This window comes from Bos indicus, chromosome 27, assembly GCF_029378745.1.
Source record: "Bos indicus isolate NIAB-ARS_2022 breed Sahiwal x Tharparkar chromosome 27, NIAB-ARS_B.indTharparkar_mat_pri_1.0, whole genome shotgun sequence".
NCBI classification, from domain to species: domain Eukaryota; kingdom Metazoa; phylum Chordata; class Mammalia; order Artiodactyla; family Bovidae; genus Bos; species Bos indicus.
The window spans coordinates 23,195,092-23,215,781 of NC_091786.1; the positions used below are offsets into that span (position 1 = coordinate 23,195,092).

General features: G+C 40.4%; 1 pseudogene; it reads right to left on the reverse strand.

Moving 5' to 3' along the window:
• Nucleotides 1–2,332: 2,332 nt before the first annotated feature.
• Nucleotides 2,333–20,690, reverse strand: part of LOC139180157 (DNA methyltransferase 1-associated protein 1 pseudogene) — a 181,879-nt pseudogene continuing 163,521 nt past the window's right edge.

Here is a 20,690-nt window from a genome sequence, read left to right on the forward strand (position 1 = left end):
GATGAATTCAATGATCACCTCAGGTATATTCCAGATCTAAAAGTACCATAATGTGTTCGGTAGGTTATTAGGTGAGTATTTGACCAAAGCTTTGCTGACCCTTAGCTCTTTTTTCAAAACCACAGTAAACTGCCTGCAAGTTATGTGATCAATAACTACCCTACTGAGGTCACTTGAGTAATTAAAAATTCCTGAGATTTGCAATGGTAGTGATTATATACTCATTGTTGATTGTTTCAGTCCCATTTAAATAAATTGTGCAAATCAAACTGATCATACAAGAGGGACTTCCCTGTCATCCAGTGAATAAGACTCTCTGCTCCCAACACAAGTGGCCTGGGTTCGGTCCCTGGTCAGGGAAGTAAGATCTCATATACTGCAACTGAGCCTGCACGCCACAACTAAAGAAGCCCTCAGGCTGCAAGAAGACCCAGTGCCGCCACCAAAAAAAAAGTTGGTCACGTAAGACTGTGTCTGTATTAACATAGTTAACCACATAGTTAAGGAATTCATTAATTAATGATGGCAAGGCTACAATGCCTATGATAATAACATCTAGATGCTAGTTTGTATCCTGTGTCGCATTGACTTGCATGTTGTTTTATCATAAAGGAAAGACCATGTTTTGTAAATGGAATCCACATCTACCGTAGGAAGCTTGGGAAACTGGTATGCACTGGAGTATCCTGAGTTGATCAACTACACGATTAACATGATGATTATGCAGAAGAGAACTGTGAAAACTGAATGAAAAAAAGACTTGATGACTGAGGCTGAGACGTAGGATCACAAAGTTAATGTTAAAAAGAGTACACATGGTGTCTTTCCTAGAGGCCTTCGAGATACTGAACTAGTGGAGGCCACCGAAAGGTGAGTTTTGGCAGTTTGTCACTTGAGAGTAGTGTTGATGCTCAAATTCCAAGCATAATTGGCTTTTGTGTGTTTCAGCACAGGTATGGCTTTGTTTATTTAAGCCACTTGAGATAATCGCTCTTTTGATTCTGTGGTATTTCTAACATTTATTATTATATTTTAAAGGGCATTTTTGGACACCAGTATGTGAACCTCTCGATATAATGTTTACTAAGGTCTGATGAGGCTCCAATGTAGTGTGCAGACAGGAGTCTTTTGACTTTTTCTAGAACAATTTGCTTGTTTAACTTTTATTAAAAAGTTTAAGTTTTTCTGCATGACAAGATTCTTAAGTGCTTAGGTTTTTGCAAAGTGACATAAATCAAAAACTTAAATTGAAAAAGGCTCAACCTATCTATTTTAAATGAAAGAACTGACAATTTTGTGATTTATAAGTATTTAAGCTGTCACTAGCCACCCAGTGTCTTGCTAATGATTTTTCCCCTTTAGATGACAAATCCAACTGATTAACTGTCCTAATTGCTACTGTGCACATCCCCTCCTTAGCAGGAAGGAGTCTTGGTAATTTGGAAGATATTTTTTCAATGGAAATTTGCTTGAAACCTTAAAATGTGGACAAAAATTTTTTTATAAATAATACACTATGTACCTGAGTTAAAAAAGCACAAGTAAGTGTAGGTGTGTTCACTGATTTATGTGAATGGTAAAGGTGTGTTACACTTCAGGGAAAATGTCTATAATCTCGTATGTCATTAAAAGCATTTTTAAAATTTATTTTTAATTGGAAGATAAATGCTTTACAATGTTGTGGTGGTTTCTGCCAAACGTCACCATGAACCGACCATAGGTATACGTATGTCCCCTCCCTCTGGAGCCTCTCTCCCGCCCCTCTAGGTTGTCACAGAGCACCCGGGTGAGCCCGCTGCATCACACAGCAGATTCCCTCTGGCTATGTGTTACACAGGGTAATGTGTATGTTTCGATGCTGCTCTTGCAATTCGTCCCACCCTCTGCTTCCCTCACTGTGTCCACAAGCCTGTTCTCAATGTCTGTGTCTCTGTTACTGCCCTGAAAATAGGCGCATCAGTAATATCTGATATTTTGCTGTTTCTGACTTAACTCTGTATAGCAGGCTCTAGGCTCACCTACCTCACAACAACTTGTTCAGATTTGTTCCTTTTATGGCTAATTGTTGTTAAGTCATGTCTGACTCTTTTGCGACCCCATGGACCCACCTGGCTCCTCTGTCCATGGAATTTTCCAGGCAAGAATACTGGAGTGGGTAGCCTTTTCCTCCTCCAGGGGATGTTCCTGACCCAGGGATTGAACTTGTGTTTCCCGCTTTGTCAGGAGGACTCGTTACTGCAGAATCACGTGGGAAACCCTATGGCTGAGTAGTGTTCCATTGTAAAAACAAACATTTTGAAGAACAGCTACTGACTTAGGTTTATTGCTCTAAAGAAAAATTAAGATTTATTTAAAAATTAGTCTTACAGGATTTAATTCAATGTGCTATATTCCTAACATGCCAATTTATACAACACACTAAAAATTACATTGATTACTTAAAGGGGGTATACATAACAAAACAATAAATTTTAATGATTTCATTTAATTTTTATTGTAATGGCTTTACAGTGTTGTTAGTTTCTTCTGTACAGTAAAGGGTTGGTTTATAAATACAAGATTATTCTACATTACTATTATTTCTTGTAAATGAAGAGTCCAGTAAGTAATTGATACAATATAACTTTAGCAAATATAGCAAACTACATTAATTCATTTTAAAATGTCTATTATTCTACAGATAATATAATAAACTTTGGTTCTAGTCAACAGTTTTCTAAGCATAAATATATCTCTCCAATTGCTTGATTCTAATGCAATTCTTAAGAACTCTGCTGTTTGGAAACAAAGGGGCTAAAGGAGGTGAAGAACAAGAGCAGAAAACCCAATTCAGTAGTTACTAGAAGTCACAAGCTCCCAGCTACAACGATGGATGAGGTAAGAGAATGTGGTGAACTTTACCCAGTTATTTTAATAATTCCTTGGATGCATTAGTAGTAAAACAGCCACAATTACAAGATTAAAATTGCACAGTACCTGTAAATCAGCACAGTTGTCCAGTGAGGATGACTACGCTTCCTGTTTGTCCAGGACTAAGAGACGTTCAGTGTTAAAACCAGGCGAGGTCCAGATAAACTGCAGTAGTCACCCTAAAGCACCTATTCACGTCTCCACTTGTACCCCATCATCCTCCAATATTTTAATAGGAGTTTTAAAAGAATACCACAGGACTCCATCACAATTATTTTCATTCTTGATTTTCCTTTCCATGTAAAGTGTCATCCACATTATCCAAACTCATGGTTTGTATCATTGCATTTCACCAAAGGGATGTGAATTTTATTTATTTTTTGCTGGCAGTAATGATCTGTGTTTGTATCATTTTCTTTAGTATTTGGCATTAAAGCAGGATAAAATATCAGAGACATATATCACATTAAGTATTATCTGCTGTGAGGCATATTACAATAAACATTTTGTTCAGTTTATTATAGCTTTCTAAAAAGATTTTTAAGATAATTTATCATGATCATTTCACAATATATACAAACACTGAACCATTTTATTATACATCTGAAATGTTATATTTCACTTATACCTCAATTTACAAAACAAGAATCATATGAATTTTATCGAACTTTCAAAGAGTATGGAGAAGAACAGATGTACTTTTACCTATTCCAACCACCAAGTACAAGTTCAAAACTGGGAGATATTTATACCTATGTTTATGTGGAACGACTTGGTGAATTCTGAAGTTTTCTTTTTGTCTCATGTATCTCAGAATGAATACTGGAGAAGCTGCTAAAAGAACCCTCGTACAGCCTCTTCTCTGTAGCCGAAGGACCAGGTAACAAGAGAAAAACCTTCACCCAATAACCGGTGTAGAGTAACCTGTAGAGTAAGCCCCAGCCTCATCCTTTCTAGCAAAGTTTTGCGTGGAAAAGCAAGACTTCCACCCTTGGCAGGCAACAGTGAGATACTCTAACTCTCCTTCCACAGCTTGGTATCAGAAGAGGCTGACTGGAGAACTGAGCTTTCCATCCCTGACAGATCTCGTGCCATGCTGCAGTGGAGACCAGGACAGAGTCTGGATCGCCACTTCTCTGCAGCAGTAACAAGGTACCTCCACTTCCTCACCGAGGGTGTGTGAGAACAAGAACTATGCAGTCAAGGCTCTTAGCACTACTCAGTGATAACGAGTCCACTTCCTCCAAGGAACTGGCAGCAGGGGCCCCAGTGAAGCCTGGTGACGAGATCTTCTCCTGCTTCCAGCCAGGTCCCAGCTGAAGTTGAAGAGAGAGCTGGAACTCTGAGCCCGTCCAGTAGTAACAAAGAGCCCCCGTTCATCCCAATGGGAAACCAGGCCATGTGAAGAACCTGCACTTCCGGCTCGTCTGAAGGTAACAAGACGACACCCCCACACTCTTCTTGCACTGAAGTGGCCATTGGAGGAAGCTTGATAAACACAAAATTTAAATAATAATCAGATTTTAGCTTGAATGTCCAGGTTTAGGGAGAAATCACTCACTTGTCACACAAAGAATGAGAATAAGCAAATAATTTGACTCCGACACCAGGATTATATGGATGTTCTTTTCTACAGGAACCATACAGATGCTTCAGCGAGTAATTACACAATGCTTACATTTGCTTTCCTAAGGAAATAAAAGAAATAAGAATCAATGGAAATTTTAGCACCCCAAAAATATCCATTCATCTCTAGATGATAAAGTGTGATTATCTCTATTAATCAGGATATTGTTCAGTCTTTAAGAAGAAGGATGTCCTGCCATTTGTGACAATGCGGATGAACCTGGAGGGCATTATGCTAAATGAAGTGAGAGGCACCGTGAGACATGCCTCCCTCCCTCAGCTGAACCCGGACAGACAAATGGTAGAAGGCGGGTGAGAGGGGCCGCTGCTGGGCAATGTGAGCAGTTTCACTTTGCAGTAAGTGCTGCAGAGCTACTGTCCAGCACGGGGCCTATGCCTGTGTGCTATGTTAGACATCGAAAGTTTCCTAAAGAAGATTTCAGGTACTCTTACCATACACACAGAAAATGTTAACTATGTGAGGTGATGTACGTTAGTTTGCCTAACTGGTAATTATTCCACAAGGTATATACATAAATCAAAATCTGACACTTGTATACCTTAAATATATACCTTTTTGTCAGTTATACCTCAATAAAGAAAGGGGAGGGAGAGGTAGGTTTCCTCCGTGTTGTAAATGGCATGGCTCATTAATACCAACTTTTGGGCAGTTATCCATAACATTTACGTCCTTGAAGCTTTCTCCTGCCCCAATAAATGGTTAAGGCAAGCAAATTAAGCACTTAGAGAGAACAACAGTTTATATGTTTTGTAGGCTAAGATTCATGAGTTTTTAAAATGTTGTCTAAGTTACTCTATATTTATTCTAATGTTGTCTCTACAGATATCCTCCTACCTCACCCAAACTCTGACATGCGCATTGAAAAGCTCAGTTTTATGTATTTGTCACCACTCCCAACTTAACTGAGTGTTGTTTTCACTTAAACATCTATGTGGCTGAGGGGTCAAACCGACTCATGCTATATAAATTCTCTTGTATAAAGACTGTCTCCATCCTTGGACACAAGTCTAGAAGTTTTACACCTGTCCCAAGGAACTGTTAAATGATTTTGTATTTTGGAATAGAGAACAGTTTGTTAAACTGGGAATATAACACAGAAATGATTACATCAAATTACCTTCAGCTCAAAGAAAAATATATGGACTCCATTTTCTCAGATCAGGATTCCCTTGGGTTTGTTTGCTCTGAAGTCCTGAAAAGAAATGAGAACTTCTCTGATGCTGTCATAGATTTTCACACTGGCAGTCATATGTCTTTAATAAGTCTGAATTATCATTAGATAAAATTCTCCCCTTTGAAGGGTCAGTTTGGGGGACCCCTAAAAATTACACGTTTACTCACAAACCAGTTTCTTAACTGCAGTCATGCGACCACAGCGACCCTATTCACTATCCTGGCTCCCGCGTGCACAGCCCAGAGAGTCGCTTGTAGCATCTACAGCATTGCTCCTGCCCGGGGTGAGAATGCTGATGTTTAGGTGACTGTCAGAGCTTAACCGTAAAGCTGAAGAACATTCTTTGTCTACAAGGGTATACTGTCAAGCATTCTGTCGTCTTACACTTACCACATAAGTCGCCAACTCTTCAGTCCGAACAGTGAGTTAAAAAATTGTCTCATATTTCACTTGGTTGGCTATATCTAAAGTGAAAGTGAAGTCACTCAGTCGTGTCCGACTCTTTGCGACCCTATGGACTGTAGCCTACCAGGCTTCTCCGTCCATGGGATTTTCCAGGCAAGAGTACTGGAGTGGGTTGCCATTTCCTTCTCCATGGCTATATCTAAACTAGCTTTTAAATCTGTCTATATACAAAAAAGAAAAAAATCTAAAATTGGAAAAGTCAAAACTTTCTTTTCAGATTCTTAACAGTCCATTCAGAGAAAAAGGTATTTGTGAGCTGTAAGTTCTAGAACAGGCCACTACATAGACCACATGTAGATTTCGACTGTTTTTTCCCTAAGGGAGTAGAGGAATTTATAATACGTATCTAAGGTGGTGGTTGTGTTTCTGTGAAATAATAACAAACATCATTAATATAACCCTATCATCCACATTTGACAATTACTCTAATAATTGAAGTTTCAAGTTGTATTCTAGCAATGTGTACAGCTAATCCCTAGCTATCCAAGGACCAAAATCCGAGAATGTTCAAGAACCTTGTATAAAATGGCATTTTTTTGTTGTTGTTTTGTTACTAAGCCATGTCTCTTTTGTGACCCCATGAACAGTAGTAGCCTGCCAGGCTTCTCTCTCCATGGGATTTCTCCGGCAAGAATACTGGCGTGGATTGCCATTCCTTTCTCCAAAGGATTTTCCCAACCCAGGGATCGAACTGGCATCTCCTGTATTCCAGGGGAATACACCGAGTCACAAGGGAAGTCCTAAAGTGGCACAGGATTTACATATACTCTACACCCATCCTCCAGTGTACTTTAAATCATCTCTAAATTACCAGTAATACCTAATAAAATGTAAATGCTACTTAAAAAGTCATTGTAATATAAATACAATGTAAAAAAGTTGTTACAATGCAAATTCAAATTTGCCTTTTGGAAATTTCTGGAATTTCGATCCACAGTTGGCTGAACCTACAGAAGCAGAACCTGAGGATACAGAAAGCCTGTATGTCTATAAGTGGGAAGGATACAGTGACAGCTCTGTCCTGTCTGACTAATTAAAGAAACTTTCATACCAAACTCTGGGTAGCCTCATCTTAATCTTTTGTTAACAATCTGCTCATTGGGCTTGTGGTTGGAAAGAAACTATTTAAAAGGTAATGAGATTTCAAAGGTAATGAGCCAGGGTTTGAAAGGAGGGAGGGTGGAAAGGGGGTGCAGAGAAGGAAACTGAAGGAAGAGGGTGGAGAGATTCATGGAAAGGAGAGACGCTGTGGTGGGGTGGGAAGCCTGTGAAGATGAGGCAGAGTCAGAGGGAAATAGTTGGAGAAAGAAAGGCTGTGAAAAGGGGTCAGATCCCCCTGCACTCACCCTCCTCACCGCAGGCAGATCAATCTTTTTAAACCAAGGCTTTGAAGATGTTCCTTCTCAACTCAAAACCCTCCCTGGCTTCAACCTTTTAATCAATAAAGTACTATCTACTCTTAAAAAAAAAAAAAAAAGTAATGAGAAAAACATATCCAATACTCTGACAGGCTGTTTTTAAAGATATTTTAAATGAAAGTAATAGGAAAACAATTATGTACATTCTGTAGTCTGATTTGCATGTTAACTCCTTTAAAGTACCATTATCTCAAATATCAGAAACTGCTATATATTTCAAGGCTTACTGGCAGGTTTTTGAGTTTCATTTTATTTTTGTGTTTGTACTCCAAAAACTTTCAACTGGGAATTTAACAGTGCTTTTTTAATAAATATTTCAGGATGCACTCACTTTTCAAAGATTCTTAGGTCTTAGCTGTGAGAAGAAATGTACCTTGGAGGCATACCTTGGAGATATTATGGGTTTTGGTTCCAGACTACCACAATAAAGCAAGAATATCACAATATAAAATTAAGTATACATTTTTCCTTGGTTTCCCAGTATATATAAAAATTATGCTTACACTATACACTATTCTGAAGTCTATTAAGTGTAAAATAACACTATGCCTAAAAGAACAATGTACATACCTTCATTTTAAAATGCATTACTGCTAAAAAATACTAACCATCATCTGAGTCTTTAGCAAGTCATCATCTTGCTGACAGAGGGTCTGGCTTCGATTGTTGATGGCTGCAGACTGACTTGGGCTAGTGGTTGCTGGAAGCAGGGATGAAGTGAAGTCGCTCAGTCGTGCCTGATTCTCTGTGACCCCATGGACTATAGCGGGCTGCCATGTCCTTCTCCAGGGGATCTTCCCTACCCAGGGATCGAACCCGGGTCTCCTGCATTGTAGACAGATGCTTTTACCCTCTGAGCCACCAGGGAAGACTTGCTAAAGCAGCGATGGCTATGGCAATTTCTTAAAATAAGACTAGGAAGTTTGTCACACTGACTGATGTTTCCTCTCGTGAACAATGAAAATAAATATAGTTTCCCAAGTATGTATACATTATTCTCTTTTACATAATATTACTATTTATGTGTTATGTGTGTATATAGTATATATAAAATTATATATCTGAATCAAATATTTTTTTGCTTAAGGAGTTGCCAATTCTGAGTAAAAAGGGTAGCAAAAACATCATTTTAATGGATGTTAGCCTTTTGGAACTAAAAATGCACTCTTATCTAAATCAAGTCACAATTTTCTGTGGGAACTTTGAAAGTGGGAAGTAATTGCTTTGAATTACATGTACCCATAGAAGACATGCAGTATGCTTGGAGCCTTTACAATGGCACATTGTGGCTGCGTGAAAATGTTGGTTGAATAGGCAAAGTAAAAATGTATTAAAATGGATAAATATTTATGTTAGACATTTCTCCATTGCAAGCAACAGACCTAAGTAATAAACTGTATGCTTACATGAGCTACAGAATGGTGGCAGTCTGTGGAACATACACCTAAAACCAGAATATGTCCAAGCTAGGAAGGCTTCAGTCAAGTCTGAATATCTTCAGAGACTGCAATGCATTCAGCTTCTCTGTCTTCTATATCTGCTTCATGCTAAGACTGAAAACCCTCATGTCATAGAATGGTTGCCAGCAGCTTCCAAAGCAACAGACATCCTCATTTAATTCCGGCTAAGGAAATGATTCTCTCCAAACACCACCTGCTTTTAAAAAATGAAAAATGCTTGTTCCCAAGATGCCTGTTGTGAGAATATATACTCGTATCTCATTGACATTAATGGAATCATGAATCCATCTCCAAACAAAAAACCATCAACAGCTTGAAGGGATGTATGTGCTGACTACATTGGAAGAAAGATCTGAGGACAAGTTCAGCTTCCACAGAGTTACACAGACTGCATGGGGAAGGGATGAATGCCTGAAAAGTGATACGAATGGATAATGGAAAACCCAAACTATTAAGTGACTTTTCCTATATATTTTTGGAAATATTAGTATATCCTACAATTCTTGAAGGAGAATTTATTTAGACTCATAATGTTCTGCATTATGAGTCTAAATAAAAATAATAGAGAAATACTGTAAATGTGCTCATTTCAAATAGTGAAAATATATACCAGAGCAGAAGGAAATGTGTGTTGCCCATTAAATAACTAGTGCCTTACCTTAACATTCTAGAATGCTGCTGGAAAATCATACCAGTAGGAGAAAATGCACTAGAAAATTGTTGGTGTATGTTTGAAGGAATAAATTCATCATATAAGGTTTTAATGTAACTAAAGATTTTCCTAAGCTAATCCAAGGGATCCACAAGAAGCCTGAAATTTTATGTTCAGCAGAACTGTTTACAACCAGAAATTAAGCTCATTTTAGTATAAGGAGCTTTGCATATAAGCTGATTTTAGGGACTGCTGAAATTCAAAATGTAAATGGCTTTAATCTAACGGTGTTCCTGCTTTGTAACAAATGCAGTCCAGCCTGTATCTTCGTTTCCATTATTTTTTTTTTTCCAATTCACTTTGTTAAGACCCCAAGTAGCCAAAATATTGGACCACACACATTTCTCAACTGTTTGGCTCACAGAGGTAATTTTAATTCCTTTATAGCTGGAAAATCTGTCTGGATGGGGAGATGCTTCTAATTAAAAAAAGAAAAGAGCTGTCTCTCAGTACACACACATGGCTGGTGGCTACATATTTCCAATCAGAATGCAGGTATATGAATCAGTCTGTTTTGTTAGGATTCTAAGAATTATTGAAGATATTTTGAGAATTTCTAAATTTCTTCAAGGATTTTCATTTGTCTTTTAGACACCTAAATCAGTATTTTCTCTTCTTTTATTTCTATGTCTGATGCTGCCAACAAATAAAATAATAAATCCTTTCCAATTACTCAGTGCCTTATGTGTGCCAGAAACTGTGCCAGGAACATTATCTATTTATCTCTAATAATAACAGTTTTTGTTCATGTTAGATATTATGGCCCCCATTTTCATTATGGAGAAACTGAGACTGAGGGAAAGTTTTTTTAATTACCTAGTCAATAAAGCTAAGAAGACATAAAACCTGCATTTGATCTCAGAATATAAATTTACTTTCTGGGCATAAAAATGCCACATTAACCTTTCAACCTGATTACATTTTTCCTTTTTCACCTTCATATTCTTAGGTCAAAATGAAGCATTTATGTTGGGCTTCTCTGGTGGCTCAGAAGGTAAAGAATCCACCTGCAATGCAGAAGACCTCTGTTCCATTTCTTTGTGGAGAAGATCCCCTGGAGAAGGAAATGGCAACCCACTCCAGTATTCTTGCCTGGAGAATTTCACGGACAGAGGAGCCTGAAGGGCTACAGTCATGGGATCGCAAAGAGTCAGACACGACTAAGCGACTAACAACACCTCCATATTCTAAAGTATCTCCACTGGCTACATAATCCTGAGACAGTGAGGATTACGAGGGACCAACACTTGCACTTGTGAAGAATTCATGTTAAGTTAGGAATGCCTCGTGCATGTTAGTATTGTTTTAGACATGCAGATCATTAGTATCTTACACAGAAAAATAAGAAAGAGGAAAATGGTCATCTGCCCTCTGACTTGGAAGACGCTTAGGGATTAGTGAAGACTCACTTTCTTAGCTTGACAAGAACCGAGTCAACAACTAATGTTTAACACGACTGCAGCTACACAAAGAGGAAGGAACCCATTAAGGGCTTAGAAGAAACATTAGGATGTCAGGACTAGCTCTAACTTCTCTCCTTTGGGCTGGTACCTGGGCTGCCTATTTTGTGTCTGCCCCACCAAATCCACCCTCTAGACTTTCTCCTCCTGGATCACTGGAAGCTGACCTATGTGAATTGTATCTTCCTGCTGTTACCTTTGGGGCTTCTGTAAAGCTGATGAGTTCTGGCAGAAAATGAAAGGAGAGAAAGAAATTGAGATCATTTTTATTTTACAGATGCCCCTGCTTCAGGGTCACTGTCAGACAGCTGCCTTAATCGGATGGAGAGACCAATTTGTGTGAGACGATCCTTACGATGCAAGTACCCACCCTGGGTCTAGAACACTGCTTTCCTGCTTGCCATTTTAATAAGAGATTTAGGAGGCTACCCACTTTTGCTGGTTTCAGGGTTCTGCAATATCCTTTCGTGGTTTCTGTACACTCTGCCCACACTTTAGTACAACATTCATTTATTAAACTTCCTTAGTTACTCACTGTGAATGTTCCATCTTTTTCCAGCTGGGACACTGACTAGAAAGAGTGAAAGGCTTTCGGAGTAGCTTTAGGAAACTGGGTTTTCCACTGTTCAGGGCTGTAGAATCATATCCAAATAAGACTCTAAGACTGAGTTTATATGAGATATCTGAGAAATAAACTCTTTGCTGGGGTAATGGACCAATGGTAGCTCTGCAGCATGTGGTGGCCTCACGATACTCAAATTATCCCCACTGGTAGCATGGGATGAGGGACGCGCAGACGGAGGCCAACTGGCTAACGTACTTGGTGACTGTGGCAACAATCACCATTATAAAGATGCTGAGTCAGTTGGCTTGCTCTAACTAGCCTAGAAACCACAAATAGTGCAAGGGGCAAACTGACAGTCTTTGAATGCCCAGTTAAGAACAAACTGAGAAAACAAATCAGAAAATCGTGAGGGCCATTTTGAAGCGGCTCTCATCTCCTATAGCTGCAGCAAACACACACTAAAAGCTCCTCATTTACAACACCATTTAAATATCAAATGTTAGAAAAATATATGATACTTTAAGGTTACTACTGAGAAAGAAGGTAAATCCCGAGACATGAGGTGGGGCATCTGAGCAGAAACAATCAATGCTAAAATCTTTGAACAGCTAAACTGCCCTGAATCTACCTTATCAGCAGAGATATCCCCTTTTCATTCTGTAACCACACAACCTACACACATATACAGAAGGAACCAGCCTCTGCAGAGAATTCTGATGGTCCTCCTCTCCTGTATGTAGGTCAGGAAGCAACAGTTAGAACTGGACATGGAACAACAGACTGGTTCCAAATAGGAAAAGGAGTATGTCAAGGCTGTATATTGTCACCCTGCTTATTTAACTTCTATGCAGAGTACATCATGAGAAACGCTGGGCTGGAGGAAGCACAAGCTGGAATCAAGATTGCTGGGAGAAATATCAAGAAACTCAGATATGCAGATGACAACACCCTTATGGCAGAAAGTAAAGAACTAAAGAGCCTCTTGATGAAAGTGAAGAGGAGAGTGGAAAAAGTTGGCTTAAAGCTCAACATTCAGAAAACTAAGACCATGGCATCTGGTCCCATCACTTCATAGCAGATAGATAGGGAAACAGTGGAAACGGTGGCTGACTTTATTTTTCTGGGGTCCAAAATCACTGCAGATGGTGATTGCAGCCATGAAATTAAAAGACGGTTACTCCTTGGAAGGAAAGTTATGACCAACCTAGACAGCATATAAAAAAGCAGAGACATCACTTTGTCAACAAAGGTCTGTCTAGTCAAGGCTATGGTTTTTCCAGTGGTCATGTACGGATGTGAGAGTTGAACTATAAAGTTGAGCACCAAAGAATTGATGCTTTTGAACTGTGGTATTGGAGAAGACTCTTGAGAGTCCCTTGGACTTTGAGGAGATCCAACCAGTCCATCCTAAAGGAGATCAGTCCTGGGTGTTCATTGGAAGAACTGATGCTGAAACTCCAATACTTTGGCCACCTGATGCGAAAAGCTTACTCACTGGAAAAGACCCTGATGCTGGGAAAGATTGAGGGCAGGAGGAGAAGGGGACAACAGAGGATGAGATGCTTTGATGGCATCACCATCTTGATGGACATGGGTTTGGGTGAACTCCAGGAGTTGGTGATGGACAGGGAGGCCTGGTGTGCTGCAGTTCATGGGGTCGCAAAGAGTCGGACACGACTGAGTGACTGAACTGAACTGTCCTGTTACTTTGATATCTGGGGTCTTGCAGACCCTGAAGGGACTGCCCTCGTAGGACTAGCCAGTTCTTAGAAACAGTAACAACTCAAATAGGAATGTGTTTTCAAGTACAAACCAACTAATCTGAAGCCCACACCACTAACCATCTCCTTTACTGAGCTCTCACACTCTGAACCTCTACCCCTTCCCTAAGTGAGACAGGTCTGGGTCCAGGACCCTCGGCTACAGTACCGTTGTGCCTGCACCTGGACACACCTCTCCTCAAACTACAAAAATACAGAGAAACAGTAAAAGATGAAGAATAAGTGTGTGTATGTGCAGTTGAGGCAAATTCTGGACAGAGATGCAGAAAGACCAAATAACCCCAACTATCACTTGTGAAGAGCTGAGAGCAAAAGCTGGGTACTGCACATGCCCCCTGCACACACCACCATTGGGGGTGGGCAAACCACCTAAGCCACCCCTCCTGCCTGACCCCTGGATATACCCCTACCCTCACCCCATAAAAGGAACCAGCTCACCCTGCCTCAGGGAGCCAGTGAGCAAAGGAACCTTGTTTGTTATTGCCCCTGTTGCTGGAGCAAGGGCCCCAGTGAAGCCTTGCCCCAATTTCTTCTCTGGCCTCAGATCGATTTCTGGTGATTAAGGAGGCCCGGAACCCTGGTGGGCAACATACTCCAGGTCCAGGTACCCGACAACTATAAGCAGTTTCTGTGCCCCAGAGCCTGCTGAAATTATTCAAATAGCCAATCCTAAACCTGTTGATCCTTCCTTACCCACTTCCTTCACCCTAGAAACCACCGTGATGGCTCTGGCCCACAGTTCTCTCCCCCTCTGCCTCCCAACCAAGCCTGCTGCTGCCCCATATGGTGTGAGGCAGGCCCCTCCTCTTGGAACTATGAGTAATAAACTATCTTTTCAATGCAATCATTGCCGATCTCTTGGACATACCACGCCTCAAATTTTCTATTAATACACTATATGCTAAAATGGTTATCATGCTGTTTCCTCGTAAGAGGCCGCTGAGTCATCTCAGGCAGTATCTCCATCTCACCTTTTCAGGTCGATGAAAGGTAGGGACTCACAGGCTAGACTGGGAAGTTCATGCCATGCCTCAAAAAGAGGTGGTCTACACCCTAAATATGTTACAGGAAGTCACTAATTTCTGTTGGCAATAGTTTGAAAGATATTTTATGAGTGGACCCTATAGATATTAAGCTGGAAAGGATAAGATATGAACACTGATTGAGAAGAATCTATTGATGGATTTAGAGTACTGAATTGAGTGCCTGGGAATGGTGTTAGTAGGAGATCTTTAAACTCCCAAATACTCCTGAACCTACCTTGCCACCTTCTCTTAATATCTTGGCTAACTTACAGTTGAACCCAACAGTAGCCTTCAGTTACTAGGGATCAAATACCAGAACTTTACTGGTTTAGACTGAATGTTAGATTGACTATGTTATGTATAAACTGTCCTATACCTATAAAAGTCTTCTCTACAATGGCCAAAAATGTTTTCATTCATTAAACTGTTAAAAACCCGTATTGGTGAGGGGCACCCACATATAAAGCTCTGTAGTGATTGTTGCCAATAAGACAGAGCTGACAATAAGGGATTCTGCAATAAAACTGGACTTCATCATCTCAGTGGGGTAGCAGGATCCTAGAGATGCACAGATCAGGTGGCAATGTTGATTTATCATAGATCATCTGAGTGCATCAAGAATAATTAACTCTGTTGGGTGACAGTCTTATTTTTGAGAGACAGAGATCTGTGTCAGTGGTTAACCGATTATGAAGTTAACAGGAATGTTAACTTCATGGCCAGTAAAACAGACTGGTGGCCTAGAAATGTTTAATGTATTAAAGTGGGAAATGCTAGGGCTAGTGGAGAAACCTGATTCTAGAGTAGTAGGGAATTTATGGCAGATACATCTTGTGATTGCTCTCCCAATGTCTGACCATTTGGTGGGGAGTGATAGTTACAGGCAGAATCCTTACACAGGTTCTATGATGGTTATGACAGAAAAGGCCAAGTGGAAGCCCATGGATCTACCCACTCCTGCCAAGAGGCTAAATAAAAGCACGTAGGGATGGCAATTCTCACCATGTAGGAACAGCAATCCTCACCACATGGGGATAGCAATCCTCATCAACTGCCTGTGAGCCAGTGGGAAAAGAACATTCATGAAGAAAACTTACAGATGATCACAAAATTAATCAGTGGCGCTGATAAGCACAGTTAAGTTGCTGAAGTTAGTGTCTTTACTATGGTCAGTCGACACTGTCTCTTGTTTTCAGGCATTTCCTTTTCCCATTCCTATTAAAAGATTAACCTGAAGCACTTTTACCTTTAGCAGCAAAGATATCAGTATACCCTTACTCTTCTGACTTAGGGCTATCATAATAAAGCTGAAAGATCTATTACCCATTTTCATTTCATAACTGTTATTCTACATTGATGACAGCATTTCAATTGAATCTGATTATGAGAAATAATAAACCTTCAAAATGCTACAGTAGGGAATTCCCTGGTGGTCCAGTGGTTAGGACTCCACACTTCCACTACTGAGGGTGTGGGTTCAATCCCTGGTCAGGGAACTAATATTTTACAAGCTGCACAGTGAGGCCAAAATATTTTTTAAAATGTTACAGCAAGATATATCTAAATCTTGCAAAATTTCAGAGATATGCTATCTCAGGGAAGTTTCCATGGTGTTTCCTTAGTGTAGAGAATCTCAATATATCCACTTTAAAGTCACTGCACCATGTACTGTCCACCATGAAGGAAGAAGCTCAATGGCTGCTGAGACTCTTGATTTTGAGACAGCAGGTAACATATTTATGTGTGCTTCTCTGACCCATGACTGGATAACCCATAAACCTGCCAGTTTTGAATACAATCTAGAAAAAGACAAGACTGTGCAGTGGGGACAAGATGCCTGGAGACTGAGATTCCATCAGCAGAGCCTATAGTATGGACAGTGGTTGTATTAGATAGAGATGCTCTAAGGAGCTGCTGGAAAGCCTCATCTCTGATCCTGGAGAATCAGGACAGACCCCTATGGTCTGAGAGTTAAGTCCTGGCCCTTTCAGTCACTAAACTCTCGTCCATTCGAAAAGCATCCTGGTACTGGTCCCCTGTTGAAACAAGATATTTGACCATGGGATAACAAGTAATCACACATGCCCACCTGCACACGGTCAACACGCAGCTAGCTGATCTACTGGATCATAAAACTGGGTGAGTGCAGTAGTATGCCACTGTGTAATTGAAAAGGAACTTATGAAACTGGATCTGAACGGGTCTGGAATGTACAAACAAGCTGCAGAAGGAGCCGCACGTTTTTGCCTGCTTTATCCCTTCTCTATCTTAAACTACATCCATGATGTATGTGACCATATATAGTTAACATCCAAACAAAGACACTTTTAAGAGCTAAAAGCAGCACTATTAATAATTAAGGTGGGGCACTGGGTGTAAGTCAGGAGTGTCCTGGGCAAACTAGGATCTTTTAACACCCCATCTATAATCATCTGACAATGAAACCAATGTATGGATTTGCTTAGAATAATATGTATCATATTCAAGAAACAGAATTCGACAGTTGCAACATTACGAATGTCCTTAAGAGGCCACAGGGCAGGGATGTCCCTCTGGTCAGCAGACTTGGGGTGAGAGGGGACATCTGGTCATACACAAAGAGACAGCCTGGGATACAGATCTGTGCTGGTTCATGGGCAAAAACTCATGGGTCAGTTGGCTAATGAGGGATTTGGAAAGAACAAAATTGGAAGATTAGCAACAAGAACTCTGGGGCTGAGATGTGGACCTCTTGAAACAAGCAAAGTGTATAAAAATAGTTTTGACTCTCTGCCAGTGGACTGCACGATGAATGAGCTCTCACAAATGATTTGGAGCCTGTGAACTACCCCGTGACTGTCAGCCATCTAGGCCTTCTCAGTGGGCCTGTTTATTATACAAAGTGGATACTGACAGTGGGATGAGGGCTGTGTGTGGACTGGACAGGAGCTACCTTTCTTTCCCAGGCTGTTTTGGCTACTGCTACTATGCTCAGCCTGCCAAAAGTAAATGCCAATACTTCACTCCCAATTCTATTTCATTCCCTGGGGGAACTAACTAGCCAGCTGGTGACACATTGATTAGCTTAGATCCCTTACGTCATGTATTAGATAGATTTTGTTACAGTAAAAATCAATCTCAACCTATCGGGCTTAAAATAGTTGTAATAACAGCAAAAACTCTTTCCTGTTTATACGACTTACGTTGACTGTGTCTCAGCTCCATTTGGCTTCTACCTCATTGTTCTAATCGGGGACCCGTGGTGAAGGAGCAACTCCAATATGAAATACCCTGCTATTGTGATAGAGCACAAAATCAGAAAAGGCTGAAACAAACAATGATGTAATTCATTAGAAGTCTCTCTACTGTCTGTGTGCAAATGCTGTACATCACACCCACTCACTTTCTTTTGACCAAAACAATTAACACACCTAAGCTCAGTAAGGCCTCCTCAGATAGCCATTTTGCTTTTTTGCATTTCTTTTCCATGGAGATGGTCTTGATCCCTGTCTCCTGTACGATATGATGAAGCTCCGTCCATAGTTCATCAGGCACTCTATCAGATCTAGTCCCTTAAATCTATTTCTCAGTTCCACTGTATAATCATAAGAGATCTGATTTAGGTCATATCTGAATGGTCTAGTGGTTTTCCCCACTTAATTTGGCAATAAGGAGTTCATAATCTGAGCCACAGTCAGCTCCTGGTCTTGTTTTTGCTGACTGTATAGAGCTTCTCCATCTTTGGCTGCAAAGAATATAATCAATTTGATTTCAGTACTGACCATCTAGTGATGTCCATATGGAGAGTCTGCTCTTGTGTTGTTGGAAGAGGGTGTTTGCTATGACCAGTGCGTTGTCTTGGCAAAACTCTATTAGCTTTTGTCCTGCTTCATTCCGTATTCCAAGGCCAAATTTGCCTGTTACTCCAGGCATTTCTTGACTTCCTACTTTTGCATTCCAGTCCCCTATAATGAAAAGGACATCTTTTTTGGGGTGTTAGTTCTAAAAGGTCTTGTAGGTCTTCATAGAACCATTCAACTTCAGCTTCTTCAGCATTACTGGTTGGGGCGTAGACTTGGATTACTGTGATATTGAATGGTTTGCCTTGGAAACGAACAGAGATCATTCTGTCGTTTTTGAGATTGCATCCAAGTACTGCACTATGGACTCTCTTGTTGACCATGATGGCTACTCCATTTCTTCTGAGGGATTCCTGTCCACAGTAGTAGATATAATGGTCATCTGAGTTAAATTCACCCATTCCAGTCCATTTTAGTTCCCTGATTCCTAGAATGTTGACGTTCACTCCTGCCATCTCCTGTTTGACCACTTCCAATTTGCCTTGATTCATGGACCTGACATTCCAGGTTCCTAAGCAATATTGCTATTTACAGCATCAGACCTTGCTTCTATCACCAGTCACATTCACAACTGGGTATTGTTTTTGCTTTGGCTCCATCCCTTCATTCTTTCTGGAGTTATTTCTCCACTGATTTCCAGTAGCATATTGGGCACCAACCCGAGGCCTTACAAATAGCTGTGAGAAGAAGAGAAGCGAAAAGCAAAGGAGAAAAGGAAAGATACAAGCATCTGAATGCAGACTTCCAAAGAAAAGCAGAGAGAGATAAGAAAGACTTCCTCAGCTATCAATGCAAAGAAATAGATGAAAACAACAAAATGGGAAAGACTAGAGATCTCTTCAAGAAAATTAGAGATACCAAGGGAACATTTCATGCAAAGATGGGCTCAATAAAGGACAGAAATGGTATGGACCTAACAGAAGCATAAGATATTAAGAGGTGGCAAGAATACACAGAAGAACTGTACAAAACAGAGCTTTATAACCCAGATAATCACGATGGTGTGATCACTCACCTAGAGCCAGACATCCTGGAATGTGAAGTCAAGCGGGCCTTAGAAAGCATCACTACGAACAAAGCTAGTGGAGGTGATGGAATTCCAGTTGAGCTATTTCAAATCCTGGAAGATGATGCTGTGAAAGTGCTGCACTCAATATGCCAGCAACTTTGGAAAACTCATCAGTGGCCACAGGACTGGAAAAGGTCAGTTTTATTTCCAATCCCAAAGAAAGGCAATGCCAAAGAATGCTCAATTGCACTCATCTCACACGCTAGTAAAGTAATGCTCAAAATTTTCCAACCAGGCTTCAGCAGTACATAAACTGTGAACTTCCAGATGTTCAATCTGGTTTTAGAAAAGGCAGAGGAACCAGAGATCAAATTGCCAACATCTGCTGGATCATGGAAAAAGCAAGAGAGTTCCAGAAAACCATCTATTTCTGCTTTATTGACTCTGCCGAAGCCTTTGACTGTGTGGATCACAAGAAACTGTGGAAAATTCTGAAAGAGTTGGGAATACCAGACCACCTGACTTGCCTCTTGAGAAACCTATATGCAGGTCAGGAAGCAACAGTTAGAACTGGACATGGAACAACAGACTGGTTCCAAATAGGAAAAGGAGTACATCAAGGCTGTATATTGTCACCCTGCTTATTTAATTTATATGCAGAGTACATCATGAGAAACACTGGGCTGGAAGAAGCACAAGCTGGAATCAAGATTGCCGGGAGAAATATCAATAACCTCAGATATGCAGATGATACCACCCTTATGGCAGAAAGTGAAGAAGAACTAAAGAGTCTCTTGATGAAAGTCAAAGAGGAGAGTGAAAAAGTTAGCTTAAAGCTCAACATTCAGAAAACTAAGATCATGGTATCTGGTCCCATCGTTTCATGGCAGATAGATGGGGAGACAGTGGAAACAGTGTCAGACTTTACTTATTTGGGCTCCAAAATCATGGCAGATGGTGATTGCAGCCATGAAATTAAAAGACGCTTACTCCTTGGAAGGAAAGTTATGACCAACCTAGATAGCATATTGAAAAGCAGAGATAATACTTTGCCAACAAAGGTCCATCTAGTCAAGGCTATGGTTTTTCCAGTGGTCATGTATGGATGTGAGAGTTGGATTGTGAAGAAAGCTGAGCCCCGAAGAATTGATGCTTTTGAAGTGTGGTATTAGAGAAGACTCTTGAGAGTCCCTTGGACTGCAAGGAGATCCAACCAGTCCATCC